We start from the raw sequence: 17,133 nt of genomic DNA, 5'->3' as shown, positions 1-17,133 counted from the left end.
GAATGACCCATGTACTGCTGAGAAGAATGTGTATTCTGATGTTGTTGGGTGGAACATTCTGTATATGTCTATCAAGTCCATTTGTTTGCAGGTGTGATTCAGTTCTGTTATTTCTTTGCTCATTTTCTGTCTGGTTGATCTGTCCCTTGGTGTCAATGGCATATTAAGGTCTGCTGTTACAGTTGTGTTACTGATAATTTGAGTTTTCATTTCTTTTAATAGTTGTTTTATATAACTGGGTGCTCTGGAGTTTGGTGCATATATATTTAAAATAGTTATCTCTTCCTCTTGGAGTTTTCCCCTAACGAGTATGTAGTGACTTTCTTTGTCCTTTATGGTCATTGTTGATTTAAAGTTCAAACAGCATGGCTACTCCTGCTTTTTTTTGGATTCCTGCTGCATGAAGTATTGTTTTCCATCCTTTGACTTTCAGTCTGTGAGTATCCTTCTGGGTTAGATGGGTTTCCTGTAAACAGCATATGGTTGGATTTTGTTTCTTGATCCATTCTGCTAGTCTGTTTCTTTTGATTGGTGCATTGAGACCATTTATATTAATGGTTATAACTGGTTGTTGACATGTTATCTCTCTGCTGTTGCATCTTTATCTTTCTGTTCTGTTTAATTATCTGCTTTGCTTAGTGTTTTTTTCCTTTGTGTATCTAAACTGTCGATATTTTTTGCAGGGTTGGCTTGGTGTTTGTGAAGTTCTTCAGCTGTTCTTTGTCATGGAAGTATTGTATTTCACCATCAATTTTGAATGATAGTTTTGCAGGGTACATCAGTTTAGGCTGGACATCATTTTGCTTTAGGATCTGGAATACTTCACTCCATGCTCTTCTTGACTTTATTGTTTGTGCTGAGAAGTCTGCTGTGATTCTGATAGGTTTTCCTTTATAAGTGATCTGTCTTTTCTCTCTGACAGCTTTTAATAATCTATTCTTGTGTTGGATTTCTGGGATGGTGATTATTATATGTCTGGGTATAGTTTTATTTTGGTTATGACTATTTGGAGTTCTATAGGCTTCACTAATCCTGGTGTCGGTTTCTGATCTCATGCTTGGGAAATTTTCAGCTATTACTTCTCTAAATATCCTCTTGACATCCTTTATGTTGTCCCCTTCTTTTTCATTAATCCCTATCAATCTTATGTTATTTTTCTTTGCATCATCTTGCAGTTGTTGAATTGTTATTTCCTGATTCGTTGTTATTTTTAAAAGATCTTTCCTTTCCTGTTCACCAGCTGTAATCCTGTCTTCAAGGTCTGAAATTCTATCTTCACTTTCATTGGGCGGTTTTTACAGTTTTCAGTGGAGTTTTTTATTTCCTGTATATCTCTGTGCATCTGCATTATGTATATTTGTTTCTTATATTGCTCATCTAGGGATTCTATTTTTGTTTAGTGCCTCCAATTTTTTAACTGTGTTTTCTTTAAATATATTCAGAATCTCTTTCATTTCTTTTATCATTTCTTCTTTTACCTGGGAGATTATTTCGAGTTTGAATTCCTGTAAAGCTTACTGGAGTTGCTTTTTAATTTCAGTAGCTATTATGTCAGATTTTTGAGGTGAATGGCATATATTTTCTTCTATATACATCGCTCCTAGCGTTTCTTGAGATGGGATGGAGGTTTGAGGTTATAATTTGGTCTTTCATTTTGTCATTTTCCTATATTTCTGTGTTTCAAGTGTTATTTGAAAGCTTCCTCAGGGTCTGTTGGAAATCCACTTCTATGTTCGCAGCTCCTGGGACTCTGGCACCCAGTTCCCCCAAGCCACTGTGCCTCTAGAACCAATGGCCCTCTTCTGCCTTTTAGAACTTCATAGTTCCAGATAAGCTGGGCTCCAGGGACACTATGCACCTGCCTGCTTGCTGGAAGCTCCACAGTTCTCCAAGTGCAGCCGGAATGGGGAGGCGGATGTAGATGCCTCAAACCCACTTATCCACTTCACTGCACCCAGAAGCCTGGAGGGGCCCAAACAGTCTGGGCTTGGGGCAGAGTGCACTGGGTCCTTACCGCAGGCCGTGGGGCCTCTGGAACTGGTGATGTTCGCCTGCTTGCTGAGATATCCACAGTCCTCCAGACACACAAGGAGTCGGATGCAGGTGCCCCAGATCCGCCCAGCCCTTCCTCTGCACCTAGACAGTGCAGGAGTCCCAAATAGGCTGGACTCCAGGGGTAGTGTGCGCCCGCCTGCTTGCTGGAAACTCCACAGTTCTCCGAGCACAGCCGGAATGGGGAGGTCCACAGACTTATTTTGTTGGTTTTGCCCCCGTGATTTAGTTCTAAGGTGCGTATCCCATGTTTCTCTTTCAGCCTGGGGATTCCCAGACCACAGACTTAGGAAATTCTCTTTAAGCCTGCCGGAGAGCAGACTGTCAGTTTTTAGGGCAGGCTTTTTTCTTTTCTCTTTTTCCCAAAGTCTGGCCTGAGACTTAACTAAGGTTGAAACTGTGCAGAAGGGGACAGAGGACTTACCATGTAACTGGAGCTGTAGCCATGGCTATGAGTATGGGTCACTCCGAGACTCAAGATGGAGCAAAAAACGCACCATTTCATCTCCATTTGGCTTCCTTTCCCTTTGCCCCCCACCCACTTTTTTTGTTTGTTTTTGGGGATCGAACTCATGACCTCATGCTTGCCAGGCAGGTGCTTATATAAGCCGCTGAACTAAACCCCCAGTCCCTTCCCTTGCTCTTTTTTAGCTACTGCAGTTCTTCATTGTTTTGTATGAATTGTGGTTCTTTGTATCAGCCAAAGCAGAGATCTGTGCACTGCCTAGCTCATCTCATTTTTGCCCTTGCCGCATTCTCTAGACATGCCAGGGTATATATATTCACATATTGCATTTAAAGGTGACTGTGTTGGCCATCTTTGTAGTACTATAACAAAGTACCTGAAAATATCAACTTAAAGAGAGAAAAGGATTATTTTGGCTCATAGTTTTATTAGAGATTCCAGTTCATGTTCACTTGACCATGTTTTGGGGCTGTGGCAGAGCAGAACATCATGGCAGGAACAGATAGTGGGGGAAGACCATTGACCTCAGGGCAGCCAAGGAGTGAGAGAAGCACATCCCAGGGACCTAACATTCCCCAAAGCCCCACCTCTTAATGATTCTGCCACTTTCCAGTAAGACTAAGCTGAGGACAGGCCTTTAACCCCCAGGCCTTTGGATGGAAGACATGTTATACCTAAACTATAGCAGGGACCATTTAGGAAAAGTCTTATCCTTAATGAATTGTTCCCGTAGCCTCTGTGTGAAAATGATGTTGTCACGTAATTCCACTCAGTGAATAACAAAAAATAATACCATACAGTGAGAGGGGTAGCTGATGCTAATGGGAAGAGGTAGTGAGGACTTTGGAACCTGATTTGGCCTTGTCCCCAGGTAGATCTCCTGGATATCAGAATACTCTCAGGCTTCCCTGTGTTGCTGGGAATTCTGTGCTCGTCTTTTTGATAGTAAAACATCTCCAGGCTTATCTTCCCAGCCCATTCCTTAGCAGGAAACCTGCAGTGTGGTATTTAGGAAGGGCCTTTTCCCAGTTTCCACATATCCTTATTGTTTTCTTTGCCACTTAACATATGCCCTTGGGTAAGACACTGAGTACAAAAATAACAAACCCTTGTTGGCACAGGTAGTGCCATACCTAGACTCTTTAATTTTCAAAATGAATCTTACATATCCCACAAAAAAATCTGTATTGTTGGAGGAGGTGGTGTCAGTGGATAGAAAATACAGTATAAACATAGCATCAAAGTTACCTGGGAGTTGAAAAGCTTAGGGGCCTTTTGTTGATATAAATATGTAGCAGTTTTTTTAAGCACCTCACAGTGTTCTGTGGCACTATTTCTGTCCCGCCGTTCTGGTAGTTCATACAGGCTTTGTTCTGGTGATTTATACTAGAAGCCTATAACAAAATGCAGCCTGAAATCATGCAGCTGGGTACCATTCATTTTTCTTCCAACAACAGTTCTAGAACTTAAAAAAATGCAACAGACCTAGAAAAGCTTGCTCCTCCCAGGAATGCCATACCTAGACACAGAGCTGCCCTCTTGGGTTCTTCTGCTTTACAGCTTCATTGTGATGCTGTGGGGGCTTCCAGATGGGTTTTACGAATATGAGCAAAGAATTTCTAGGGAAATATGGTCCAGTTTTAGGACCCAATAAAAATAATACCCCTTTCCATCTTGACTCAACCAATTGAGAAATCAAAATAGAAATCAGACAGGTGGAGGCAAACACATAAACTTTATTACTGATAATAAAGCTTGACTGGCAGAGGCAATTGATGTGTATCCAAATGGTTTCTGTGTGATATTTTTTGCCTAAGTTGACCTCAGTTCCCCTGAGTTGCTGGCCTTCCATTTGTGAAGAAGAGCTTGGTTCTGTACAGAACTTATCAGATGACCAGAGCTGGCCAGAATGCACCCACCTCTCTGGGAGCACTGATCAAAAAGAACTGCAGGCTTTGTTCTGGCAATGTAGATGAGAGTCCCGTAATAGAACGGCTCAGCTGAGGTGGCTGACCTGTGCAGGTCCAGTTCCTTTTCCCAAGTTTCCTGTCAGAACTGTCAGTCCCTTTTTGGGGGTAAGAGAATACAGTGTAGCAGAGTTCTGCCACATAGGATCTTACGGCTGTGGGAGTGGGGGTCGCCTGAATTCTCAAAAAGAGAAAGCCCCAAGCCAGTTTTAGGGCTGTTGGCATGTCTGGAAGGACACATGGGTGGGGGAATCTATGGGGTTGTCTGTCCACACCAAATGTCATTGTGGTCTGTAAGACTAAGCAAAGCCCACCCCAGTTGACCATCGGAGGCCTTTGGGATGGGCCTCGCTTAGTCGACCATGTTTACATCTTCTCTGCTTCACATTTAGTATTTGACAAGTGAAGGAGGAATTGGCCATCTTTTTTACTGCAGCATCTTGGGGAATTTTTTCTCTTAGTTCTTTTTTCAAATCTTGGCAGGAATTCACTTTGCTGTTGGCATTCCCAAGACAAGCGTGGGCTTAGGGATTCTGGCAGAAGCAGACGGGCAGGCTGGGCCCTTCAGCAGAGCACTCTGTTCCTCTGTTCCTCACGGCAGAGGTCCTGGTGGTGAGCCCGGTGCTCCCCAGCCTTCCATTTCTGGGTGTATTGTTACAGTAAAAACTGGAGCTGGGCAGGCACGTGAACCACCAGTCAAAATACATTGATGTTCCCAGAGCCTTACATAATTTTATTCCAGATTTTGATGCATGAACCTCCTTTCACAAGTATAGAAGCAAGAAGCGTAATCAATTAAGAGTCTTTGTCATGCTCTGCATGTCAGGCTTCCTCACAGGGGACACAGACAGGCAGGAGTCTGAGGTTGTCAACCGTGGTTTGAATTTTCAGTGATATTTGCCAACTCATAGCTGCCCCCCCCCACACACACACACCGTGAACAGGATGGGGCTCCACCCACAGTTGAAAGATGAGGAAACTGAGGGCCTGATTGATTTACCCAAGGACACAGGGAGGTCAGAAGCTCGGCTGAAAATAGAAGTGAGAATTGCCTGGTTCCCACGCTTAGCATAAAACACCAGACTGCATTTCTTTCTGCAATATTTGCTAATTATTCATCTTCAACAAAACATAACTAGGGAGTTTTTCCTTTACAGATTTTTGTAAACCTTTAAGATGCCAGGAGTCACTCATCACATTTGTTTACTTATCACAGGCAGCTAGCTGGCTTATTTACTCATAACTTATTGCTTATTCTCTTCTGTTTTATATCTCTACCGAGAACTTGGGGTATAACATGAAAGCACTTTAAAAACTTGAAAGTGGCATGTAAGTTCTATTTAGTATTGTTATAATACTCATGTTTATCCATCATTGAAATACAAACACAGATTCCTGCGTTTCACAGTGGCCAGTTGGGATGGGCAGGAAAGGGAGGCAGTAAACAGGTAACGGTCCTGTTACCCATTGAAACGGACCGTTTCAACGGTCTCTTGAAAGAATGCAAGTGGTGTCTGTATTCACAGCAGCGCAGCAATCACTGGAATGTTTTCAATCGTAGCTTCTTTTAGAGAAGCACTCATTGAGAAATCTGCATAGTGCGTCAAAAGAATGGGAGCATTAATAGAAAATAAAACAAACAATTCTGGGGAAAGTTAAAGATATCGTCAATCAGAAAAGATTTAATTGATTGTATGGTGTTTGTATGTGGGCTTTATTTAATATGGATACTTTATTACAGAATTTTCTGTTCGCAGATCTTTTTTACACGTTTCTAAGAAAGTTGCACCATACTTCATTACCTACACACATTATGTGTACCTAATAAACACATTACCTACTTACTATGTCCCTTGAGTTCATTGTAACATAAGCAAATTAGATAGACAGACAGACAGATAGATTAAATTACAATGTAGAATATTTTCTTGTCTTCAGCGATTTTTAGCAACAGTGAATGGAAGCTTCCAGTACCTGAGTGGATTGTGAGGTGGCACCTACCCCTCTGGGCTCTGTGTCCCCTCTTTGTAGTTAATGTGTTCTTTGAGTTTGTGTGGAAGGATCTCACATTTCACCATCCTCACAGGTGGGAGAATTGGCTCCTCCTCTCCCCTTCTTTGCATTTTTAATTTAGAACAAATTCAGACTTAAGAAAAGTAGAAGCGATAGTACAGTGATTATTGATTCTGGATGTTGAGTGTCCCTCTTTTGGATGAGCCCTCTGAGAGTAACTTATAGACATCATAGCCTTTTGCTTTTAATTTTAAAGAGAAAAAAGATAAAACAAAATTTCAAAACAAGGTAATAGAGGAATAGCAATGGTTAATATATTACATATTGTTATCCTTAAATTTGTTACTCAGAGTACATGATTTAAGCATTTACTTGTTTAAACAATATTAGCACAAATCTTCCTTCTCAAGGCATTAAGAGAAATTCATAGTATAACTATTTTAACTATCATTCATATATATTTTTAATTAACTTTTTTTTGGCTTTTCCCTTTCTTTTCTCCATTTTCCCATATTAGTTTCTCTTTCTTTTAAAATTTCTTCCCATTTTACAGTATCTGTTGTACATTTTGGATCTTATTTACTTTTTTAGTGTCTCACACTAGGGAGGCAATGTTTACACGTGTGTGTCGTTTATTTCATTTATGAGTATAGTCTCAGGTTACATCCATTTACCTATAACAGTCTCTTGGTTGTCCTTCTTTATGGCTAAGTAGGACTCCATTGTATAAAAAGACCACATCCTTTTTATTCATTCCTCGGTTGTGGGACATTTGGGTTATTTCCAAGATCTGGGTATTACAAATTGTGCTGCTCTAAACATGGGTGCACATAAATTGTGGTATGATGTTTTTAATTCTTCTGAGAAGATACTCAGTAGGGGAATATCTGGGTCAAGTGGGAACTCCACTACTAGCTTTTTGAGGAATCTCACAGTGATTTTTCACAGTGATTGCACCAGTCTGCACTTCCACCAACAGTAGAGAAGGGTTACATTTCTCCATAGCCTCTCTAGCGTTTGTTATTGGTTGATTTCTTGATGACAGCTATTCTTTTTGGTGTGAGATGGAATCTCACTGTTGTTTTCATTTGCATCTCTCAAATGACCAGTGACGTTGAACATTTTTTCATGTAGTTATTTGCTGTTTGTATTTCTTCATCTGAGAAGTATGTGTTCATCTCAGATGCCCATTTATGGGTTGGACTTTTAAATTTGGGAGGTCTGATTATTTTTAAGTTCTTTATATGTTCTCTGTAGTGATCCTTTGTCTAAGAAAGAGCTGGCAAACATTTTATCCCAGACTGTGGGTTGTCTCTTCATTTTATTAGTGGTTTCCGTGATGTGTAAAAACTTTTTAATAAGATGAGATCCGGATGTGAGGGTGATCTGACTGCGACATCTGTCACCCCATTGATCGCCAGGGTTGATTTGGCTGATCTGACTGGCTAGGCGGGTGTCTCCTTTTTCCCTCAACAATCCATGTGCATCTCTTCCAAAGCTTCAACGCTCAGTCGAAGAGGATGACCACCCCCATAGAGGAGGACCTTCCTCGGTCAAGGGTATAGGAGTAGCTATGCTCCCCTGCTAGAACCTCCAAACAAGCTCTCAAGATGAGATCCCAGTTGTTGATTCTTTGTAATAGTTCCTGTGCACTCAGGATTTTGTTCATAAAGTCTTTGCCTACACCATTGTCTTCAAAAGTTTTACCTATTTTATCTTCCAGAAGATTTAATGTTTCTGTTTTCATATTTAGATCTTTGATCCATTTGAGTTTAGTTTAGTGCATGGTGAAAGATATAGGTCCAGTTTTAATCTTTGGCATGTGTATCACCAGTTTTTCCAGCACCATTTATTAAAGAGGCTGTCTTTCTTCTAGCCAATGTATTTAACACTTTTGTCAAAGATAAGGTGACTAAGTGTGTCTGGAATTGTTTCTGCATCTTATCTGTTCCATTGATGTAGGGTCAGATTATTTTTTGTTTTGGGGGATTTTTTGCTTTGTTTTGTTTGCCAGTACCACAGTGCTTTTATCACAGTAACTTTATGGTATAATTTCAAGTCAGATATTGTGATGCCCCCTGCCTTGCCTTTGTTGCCCAGAATTGTCTTTGCTACTCTAGGTCTCTTCTGGTTCCAAATGAATTTTAGGATTGTCTTCTGTAATTCTGTGAGATACGCTGTTGGAATTTCATTGGAATTGCATTAAATCTGTATAACAGTTTTGGCAGTGTGGCCATTCTCACTATATTGGTTCTTCCTATCCAAGAACAAGGGATATGTCTCTATTTTCTAATATCCTCTTCAATCTGCTTTTTCAGAGTACTGTAGTTTTCATTATAGAGGTCTTCTACATCCTTCATTAGAATGACTGATATCATAGCCTTTTTATCACTGAGTATCTCAGTATCTATCTCCTAGGGAAAAATATACTCTCTATATAATGGTCACACTCAGAAAACTGACATTGATACACTATTCATATCTAAATTTCCATCTTTGTCTCAGTATTATCCCTTATTTTCTCTCCAATCCAGTCTGCAGGCAAAGGTTATACATTGTATTTAGTTATATCCCTATGATCTCATGTTTTGTTTTTTTTCTGTTTTTCTCTTTTCCTCTCCCTCCCTCTTTGTCTTAGTTACTTTTCTTCCTTGCTAATATCTGACACCCAAAATTAAAGGAGGAAAGGTTTATTTAGCTCATAGTTTGTAGAGGTTTCTGTCCGTAATCAGCTGGCTCCAAGGCACAGTGGATGACAGGCATTGCAGAGAAGAAATGGGTCATGGCTCTCAGAAGATGGCAAAAGCAACAAGGGTTGACCACAGTTCTTCTATACCTTTTATCTTATCCATGCCACTCAGGGCGGACAGCACTCACTCCCTTAATCCTAGCCTCCTTGATCCTAGCACTGCACATGAGTCAATCCCAGTGTTATACACTCTGGATGCAGCCACCTCTGCAAAGGCCCACCTATGACTGCATGAGGCTTTGGACCAGACACAGCATAACACTTCCTGTCCTTCTCCTTGCCTTTTCCTTGCTTTTCATCATCCCGTTCCTTAATGGCACTGATAGTTTTTAAACATGCAAGCCAGATATTTTATATTATTTTCTATTGAAGCAGAGTAGGAATTTTTGCCCTTTGGAAGTTTGGTCTTGCTTCTGTTTCCCTTGTGCTTTCTCTTTTAAATGCTGAGATTTCATGGCTTGGCAGGAAGCCTCTAACAAGATGGTGTATTCCTATTTGACATGTAAAATTAAAGCTAATGTTTTCGTCCTTAAAAAAGATTTCTGTTTTGATAAACTCTCTCCTCCAGATTGAGGAACATGACAGGTGCATTTTGGATAGAATGACCTGTATCTCTAGGAACTTGCTTTGATATCCGTAGCCCTTGTTCTAGCTTGTTCCACTAGATCCATGGCGGTAGTAAGCATTCCATGCATTTTTTCTGTAGGGTTTGGTTGGTTTAGGCCACTTGCTTCCTTCTCAGCAGTAGGCAGATTCTTCAACTTAATACTAATCTTTTTATATAGAAGAAAGTAGATGTCATGCTAGATCATTAGGGGATCTCAGTCATGAAATTAGTGTTTCTGGAAAAATAGTTGGTCATTCCCATTGAATCATTCCATGTAGAGTCTCATCAGTAAATTTTACAGCAGTTCAGAGAAAAAGACCAACTGTGTTTCAGTATGGGGCAGTTTAAAAGGAAGGAGTTTTATGTCTTAGCCTTTTTAATATTTAGGTACTTTTTAAAGTTTTGAACAAGAGAAATATAAATATTCCATGTTGAAGTAGAAGGAAATGTTTATTCATTAAACATCCTGACCCCGTCACAAGATTTTATTCATAATTAATAATTCTGTTGTTGAGGGTAGTGGCTTTTTTTTTTAAACTTCATTCCTTTCTTGCCTTCATTTATCTCTTCTCCATTAAATCACAAAATTTCAAAAGTAGCTACTTCCTTAGAAGATAGGAAATCATGGATGTGGTAGGCTACAGTGATGTGAGTATCAGCTGGGTCAGTGAGCTGATTTATAACTGCTTAGCTTGATAGAAGCTTGTTTCGTTCACCTGAGAATGGAAGCTTTTTCCAGAGAGGGACGAGCATGCAACATTACCCAGGAAGATTTCACTTCACTATAAAATAGAGAAAATGAAGCAATATGAGCTTCCTGACACATTAAGAAATATGGTCTCGGTCCCAGTGGAGATAGCATGGTAATTATCACAAAAGGTGTTGGTTATCTTTTAAGGAGGAAATATTATGTTGACATACTTCATAATTTTAGCATCTGCTGTGTCTTACCTTGGACTGTAAATCCACACTAATGGATCTGTGGAGCTGTTTAGACCTTTTCTCGTTAGATTCTGTTGCCTCCTAAAAAGTTTGTATGTCAGGAATTTAACTGAGATGAGTACTTGCATTTAATAGCGCTTTCATTCTGAAACTGGTGTTACTAAATGTCTACCAAAGTGGCGCTACTTTATTTAATTTCCAAAGCCTAGAAGAGCTTTGATAATTCACACAAAGTTTCACAGCTACTAAATAGTAGGTGTGAGATCTCAATTCAGGTCTTGCTGACTCATTTTTGCCCTAGTTTGTCAATTGTAAGTTTGCTCCAAGGTCAGGTTAGTCACCGCTGAGTAATGCCAGATTGATAACTATTGGGAATGCAGAGGGGAAGAGGAACAGACCAGTTAACTTATCCACCCTGTCTTGTGTTTACTGGTTGCCAAATGTTTCTAATCTTCCTTCAAGCAACTCATGCTATAGTAGTTAGGCCACTGACTTCAAACCTCAGAGTAAAATTCAAAAAGCCAGATAGCATCCTCTGAGAACTCCTTACCCAGTTAGACCAGCCCAGGACTGATATATACCAAAAGACCAACCATAGTCCAGTAGCCCATGGTGAAGCAGGAGAGATGGCGCCAGTGCCCAAAGCCAGGCTTGTATAGGCTGCCTGTCTCAGCCTTATGTGTGGGGACCATAGGCACTGGCGGTAGCTGCCTGAGCTTTCTGGGTAGGCCGAGGCAGAAGGATGCCTCCTAGGTAAGGAAATATTCTTCCTCTTGATCTTGACCATGGAGATGGCATTGGTACAAGTGGGCTGAGACTCGAGAGGACCACTTGGAGCTGAAAGACAGCGGAAAATGCTGACCACACCTTTGACCTGGACGTGTGATAAGACTTGGTTTTTCTCCCCTTGTTAAAAAGCAACTTAAAAGAGTGAATGGAGCACATGCTTGCTCCTTTGTTGCGGGAATGCCTGTGTTTAAGCATAAAGGAATGTATTTATGTGAATGTACCCACATATGTGTACATAAAGCTCATTCTTCTTTATCTCATTCTGGCCCCTCATTAAATTCATTTATTCATGAAGGATAGTAATTTTGGACGAGATTCCACTTCTAAATTATTACGTTAACTGACCAGGTTTGGCATGCTTAATTGTTATAGCACAAGAAGTTTTCCACTTGTTTTGGGTGAAAATAAAAGGACTCAGTGATGCGCAGAGGGGTGAGGATGAGAGAATGGGAACCGTTTCCTCCGTGGTGATGAAAAATGTATCACATGATAACTTGTTTTGAATGTGAATCAGAGGGAGTTAATGCTTTAAACAGATTTATGATTAGCTGTAGGATAAAAGCCCCCTTTACTGCTTTATTTTGACTTAATAAATTTTAATTATTTTCTCTCCATAAATTAGAACATTTACCATGGTATATCCTAATTATCAGGTTTGTCATAAGTATATAGCACAAATTTGACAAAATAATTGCCGTTTGGGATTTTTGGAAAACATCACATTATAGTCTTTGTTTTAGTGACCCAGAGGAATCATGTTGACTGGATTTTCAGATAGGATGTCAGCCCTTCGTGTCATCTGCATTTTGTAAGGAAGTTCTGACACTCCCTGGCCTTTTGGGTGCTGTGTAGCATTGTGGGCTCAGCAGCTGAGAACAAAGTAGGAAGAGCCGAGAAATGGTGTGAATTGCAGGCTGTTTTGAAAGTTTCATTCCCTGGAACCGCGTCCCCAGAGATTTCCTAGTAAAGGTTCCAGGGGATGGCTTCCGTAAATAGATTCTTTTGTAATGAGTGCAGTTTCATACAAAATGCTCAAATCTAGAAAATGCTTTAAAAAAAAAAACAAACTCAAGTAGGTTATGTAATCTTTATTCTGTTAATTTGCTTAGCAAATCTTTTCCTAGTGTTAATACAGATTTAGAGCTCAGTTCAAGTTAGTCACAAATGTTCCTTAAAAATTAGTAACATTTTAGAATTCTCAGCTGCCAATATGTGAAATGTGTCCACAGAATTTACCGTTCTGTGTTGCCTAGACAGGCGTGAGAGTGGCAGCATTTGATGGTGAGTTACTTGTTTTTCAGAAGACTCACACATAGTTGCTGTGTAGTCATGCCCATTTTTTTCTCAGCTCTGGGCCCCCTGGTGCAGCTTCTAGTGCCCAGGTCAGCTGGCTTCTGGCTGGGTCAGGCGGACTGGAGGCCCTGGCAGAGTGCAGATACAGGAACCTATGGAGTCTCCCCGGGCTACCTCCGCCAGTATCTCTGGTGGTGGTGGGATCCACCATGGCTGCAGCTTTGGGGAGACAGGTCTGCTGTGTTTCCAGCAGCCTCTGCTGGCCCCAGTCCCAGCACTGAATGTGCACTGCTTCTGCCTTGTCTCTCCAGCCCTGATGACAGTAGGGCCCTGCTGTTGAGAACCTACTGAGTGTACTCTGGTTTCCTTTTCCCAACCAATTCATCATATAGAACAGCTTTGCTTTCATAGCTTGCAGTCTTTTGGTGTTGATAAGAGAAAGGTTAAGTTGTTCATTTATCTTAGATAATGTGTGATCAGCTTGCTGTTCTGTTTCAATGGGGGGGGCAAAGAAGCATAAGGCAGAATGACTCAGTTGCCTTCAGGGAGCTGCGGCTGGCATGGAGACAGTGCCCAGGAGCTGAGAGGAAGGGTAGTGGCGGGAAAGAACTCACAAAGAAGGTAACATCTGAGCGTCTTGCCATCTGCCCAGCTCTGGTGTCAGCAGATAGAAGGGCATTACAGTCAGCAGCTGCAGTTTGTGGAAAAGCACGTCCAGCGCTGTGTTACGTCTTGATAGTGTTATGTTTGGGACAGTAGAGAAAAGGAAACCACAAAGGAAGCGAGGTGGATCACCAAGGCTGTGCAGATCCCGCTGAGCATTTGCACTGCAACCATTCGGTGGCCAAGAATGGTAAAGTAGGAATTCAGGCAGAGGAAGCACAAGGGCAGGTTGATCCTTTACATTAGTCATGGTCCAGGGTCTCAGAAGAGACACCAGAGGCAAAAGAGGCGTCTGATGAAGGGATGTATTTGATTGGAGGCCTAAATAATCCCAGAGGATATGGGAAGAAAGGGGGAAGTCACGATGCATCAAGGAGAGGGCGTGTGGAACTTGGAGAATTTCCTGGATGTGTTTGGGGTTCTCAGTAAATGATGGTCCACTCCCGTGCGCAGAGGTCAGCATGTGTTTGGTTAGGCTAAATGAATCTCAAACCAGAATATTTTCTTAAATTGGGGTCACCCTGTCTCCATGGAGGTCTCCTGCACGTTTCTGGGTTGTTTACACTACCTTATCCACTGGACATATTTTAAGTTTCAGACAAATTATGGTGGCAGTGCTGCCCATGTTTTACAAGCAAGCCAAATGCATGATTCTTTTTAAAAACTGTTTACTGCTCCCATTCACCATCACCACCCTGAAACCCTCTTCAAGGCCACAGTCTTCCCAGTTTCTCTCTACCAGTCATGAAAACTGTGACCATCCCCGGTCTTATTTGTTTCATCTCCCATGTCAGCCTGTCTCAGCTTTCTCGTCTTCTGATGAGATAAAATAATTAACCTCCTAGCTGATAAATCACAGGAACCCAGCAAGAGAACATTCTCTGCTCATTGAGGAAATCTATAGGTCCACCCCCACCCAAGGCCAGGGTCTGGGCATCTCATTTTCAGAAAGTTAAAAAGCACGCAGAACCTGCGCTCTGGACGTGCAGCATCTGGAAGCAGACCTGGGGGCCTGGAAGGTGGCACAAAGTAAAATGTTACCGATGCCCTGGCCTTAAGTTACTCACAGTGGGATGTGAGGTGCTGCTCTGGGGTTGTGGCTACGTGGTGGTAGAAGTCTTGAGAGCTAAAACTAACACATTTTATCCGTGAAGGTTCAAAATAGAGTGCAGTAATTGAGACTCTGGTTGGGGAATCTGACTTCTTAACAATAAAAAGACAAATGTGTCACCTTGGCTGATCTTAATCTCTGTGCTTCCTCCCTTCTCTGTAAGATGAGGAGAGAAATAGTTTCTACCCCGATTGCTAGACTAAATGCCAGCCGTATGTGGTGTGCAGACCTCCCCACACAGGCCGTGCACAGTGGACACTGCTGCGGCTCATACCTCAGGCCAAGGAAGGGGCCAAGGGGGCCAGTTGAAAAGCTGTGTGTGAGAACCAAGGATCATTGGTCTCCTTGCAATGAGAACTGTGCCGGATAACCCTGTGATCCTTGTAGTCACTTAAATTAATTACAAAGAATCTCTGGTACTTATGTGGTATTCAGGACAAGTTAAGTCTTTTGAGTTTTCAGGTTACACCTTTGACCACATTGTACCTCACATACATAACACACAGTTGTGACTTAGAGAACTTTAGAAACAAGTAGAGGCCAGCAAGTAGTAAGGAGTGCTTTAAAGGATCACTTGTGCCTCTCTGAAACCTTCCATGAATAACACGCATCGCCTTCCTCTGCATTTGAGTTCAACACACAAGAGTTGAACAGCACGCTTTTGCAGATTCTGTATAGGCTGCAGGGATTTGAGGGTAAACAAAGAGCTCACATCTGCATGAGGCTGAAATCGTGCAGGAATGTATGTGAACAGAAATGTGTAGAAGGTCACAAGGCAGGCACAGAAAGGAGAGGAATGGAGCATGTTTGTCCAGAAGACCTGGACCATTGCTGTGTGGAGGGATATAGTAGGAAGTGAGGTCAAAGATGTAGAGAGGATGGATCGTGTAAGAGTTTGGCCTCTGTCCTGGGGCATTTGGGGGCCACTGAAGCACTTTAGGCAACAAAACACCACAAGAGCCATTTCTAGCAGGATCAACCTAGTGTGGAAGATTGAAAAGTGTGTCGGAGCTAGTGGCAGGTTTGTGTCAACACTGCAGAGTTGCTGAGGGCAGGGACAGAGTCTTTATCCCTAGATCTCTCATGTTTAATATCATAAACATTCAAGAAATGTTTTGGAGCAAAGGCGGCCTGATTGAATTTTCCAGCTCCGCATCCTCTCCTCAGAACATGCTGACCCAGACCTCCATCTGTCAGAAGCAGCTTGACTGAGATCATAATAAATTTTCTTTTCTTGGCATTCTTTTAGCTGGCACTCTCTGTTTACTAGCCCCTCTGTGTGATGGTAGTGGGGTGGTGATTGATGCTTATAATTCTGACCCTGAGGTACTTTGAGCCTTCTAAATCATCAGAAAAAGATTAAAGTGTATTCAGCATTGTGCTAATGTTTGTGTGTTTCCCTGCATTCCTAGTCTTTGGATGCTGATGGTTTCTCAAATGCCTGTATACCTGGACCAGTGAGGCTCTGCGATCACCCACACCTCCCCGCTCCCTCCAGGTGCCAAGCACAAGCAGTTTATTATGCATCCCCCAAAAGAAACAGTGACCTGAGTTCTCTTCAGGCCCAGAAGGAGGAAGCAGGTTGGCCCCAAAGGGGCAATTGAGCCAAAGCGAGAGTGAAACCTGTAGTTAGAAAAACAATGGGAGTGAGAAGGCAGAATCAGGGCAGACCAAACCCTGGCCATAGCCCAGCCCCCAGAAGAGAACAGCTCGGGAGCAGGACCTCACATTCATGTACTGGGTGCTGTGACCCCAGTCACCAGCCTAAGACCTAGCAGGCTTCCCCATCAGTGCTGTTAGTACTGCAGTATCTGCTGCTCAGCAAAATGGCAAACCTTAGCCAGTGAAAACATCAATAATGAGAGCGTCCTGTCCACGTGCATCCTGTCCCCGTGCGCATCTCTTCTTGAAAACCATTTTTGCTGCAGAGCTGATTGGATTATTAGGCCCCGAGTGAAGAACTCAGAATAGAAGCCATGCATGCGATGGCTCCATTTGAAACCGGAGTGCCTAGAGGGAAAGGTGGTAGTGTGGTTACCAGGGCTGGATTTGTGTGCGTTTCCCTTGGTGGTGGGGGTGAGAGCAGGGGTTATACTGTAAACAGAGACTCCTCTAACATTCTGGCATACAGTTTACTCTTGAAATCTGTGCTTTATCGGTCAGTTCGTATCATCACAGCCCTGAGAGCTAGTCTCTGAGGCCCAGAGATTCTGCTTATCACCCAGCGGGGCTGTCAGAGCCAGCTTTATCACTTGCCACCCTGGGCAAGTGTCTTAGTCTCTTTGGGTCTTAGTTTTTCTTTTTTCTGAAATATTGAAATAATACTAACTTCTTCATAGGGATGGTATAAAGCTGAAATAGAGCAGTGTAAAATATGCTTCCCTGGAAAGCCTGATCTGTGTAAGTAGCAGATAAAAATACTAATATATATGTCCTGTGTGTGATATTAGCTGTAGATATGCTAAAGAACATCATAAATAT

The 17,133-nt window shown here is 42.0% G+C and overlaps 1 protein-coding gene across 2 annotated transcripts in view; it reads left to right on the top strand.

The window, feature by feature from the left end:
- Window positions 1–17,133, top strand: part of Gatb (glutamyl-tRNA amidotransferase subunit B) — an 86,290-nt gene that overhangs the window by 18,889 nt on the left and 50,268 nt on the right. The gene's annotated exons all lie outside the window — the stretch shown is intronic.

The sequence above is a fragment of the Cavia porcellus genome, unplaced genomic scaffold, assembly GCF_034190915.1.
Source record: "Cavia porcellus strain 051 isolate PalLab524CR breed Dunkin Hartley unplaced genomic scaffold, mCavPor4.1 scaffold_14, whole genome shotgun sequence".
Taxonomy (NCBI): Eukaryota; Metazoa; Chordata; class Mammalia; order Rodentia; family Caviidae; genus Cavia; species Cavia porcellus.
The sequence above is the reverse complement of the archived record's forward strand: the minus strand, read 5'-3'. Positions and strand labels throughout refer to the sequence as shown.